Source organism: Pseudophryne corroboree, unplaced genomic scaffold (genome assembly GCF_028390025.1).
Source record: "Pseudophryne corroboree isolate aPseCor3 unplaced genomic scaffold, aPseCor3.hap2 scaffold_934, whole genome shotgun sequence".
NCBI lineage: Eukaryota > Metazoa > Chordata > Amphibia > Anura > Myobatrachidae > Pseudophryne > Pseudophryne corroboree.
The window spans coordinates 64,556-65,775 of record NW_026970514.1 but is presented as its reverse complement, the minus strand read 5'-3'; the positions used below and the strand labels follow the sequence as shown (position 1 = coordinate 65,775).

The 1,220-nt window shown below is 40.3% G+C and overlaps 1 non-coding gene across 1 annotated transcript; it reads left to right on the top strand.

Annotated features, from left to right (window-relative positions):
- The first annotated feature begins 466 nt into the window (after positions 1-466).
- Positions 467-629, top strand: LOC135047529 (U1 spliceosomal RNA). Its single transcript, XR_010239561.1, has one exon. It is a non-coding gene; the product is annotated as a U1 spliceosomal RNA (small nuclear RNA).
- Positions 630-1,220: the final 591 nt, after the last annotated feature.

Genomic DNA, 1,220 nt, shown 5'->3' with positions numbered 1-1,220 from the left:
AGGTAGAAAGATTGAAACTATCCTCTGCTATATGCATTTTTTTTGTTAATTAAAGTAATCCAAAACTGGGATTGATATTTTTGCTCTTTTATTTTTACTTAAAGTACAATAACTTTTACCATTTTAATTTGTTTTAATAGTATATTGACAGTATTGTTTTCTTTCAAAAATTCACTTAATTTTCTTTTCTGTGTGCTAATTAGATATCACCTTGTTTTCACATTAAATAGACTTCCACATGAGAAAGCAGCAAGGATGCAGTGGCGTTAATGTTTCCTGGTGGTAGTGGGGGACTGTGTTTGTGCTTTCCTCTGGTCAGCTCTGGTAAAAGTCAGATTTCTTTGACTCAGATCTTCCTCTAGCCTTGTTCTTCTTTCGAGAGTTCCCTTGTGCTGCCTCAGTTGGATTTCCTTCACTTAACAGGGGGGTACCCGAGCAGCGACCTTCCCCAGCTCTAGCCCAACTCCTACTTACCTGCCAGGTGAGATACTATGATCATGAAGGTGCTTCTCCCAGGGAAAGGCTCACCCATTGCACTCTGGGTGTGCTGCTCCTGCGATTTCCCCAAATGTGGGAAACTTGACTGCATAATTTGTGTTTCCCCTGGTCGGCTCTAGTATAATTCAGATCTCTTTGTCTCAGGTCTCTCTCCAGCCTAGTTTGCTGTCTGTTTCCACTTCTCTTTTCTTAAACCGCTCCCTTCTATGCCCTTGCGCACCTTAATTAAATCTAACTCTGATTACGTCAGAGAAGGCCAGGTACCCTACACCATAAGAGGGGGTTTGAAATTTTGACTTGTCTACTTAAAGATCACCAAAATCTGATCACAAGGTCAATTACATCACTGGGTGGGAACCTTTTGGTTAATAGCCCATGTAAGTGCAAGAGATCCTGAAGCACTCACTCATCATGGGAATGTACCAATGTGTTTCTTACAAAAATTCTCCAGATTATTGACTTTTTAAAGTTTTTCTAGGAAACGTTCTAGATGAATGCTTATTAGCCTTTGTCAGTATGTACTTTTGCAAAGTGTCGCTGTGGCGCAATCAGTTAGTGTGTATGGCTATTAACCTAAAGGTTGGTGATTCAATCCCACAGAGGGACGTAATAGACCTTGTTATCAGATTTTGGTGATCTTTAAGTAGACAAGTCAAAATTTCAAACCCCCTCTTAAGGTGTAGGGTACCCGGCCTTCTCTGATGTAATCAGAATTAGATTTG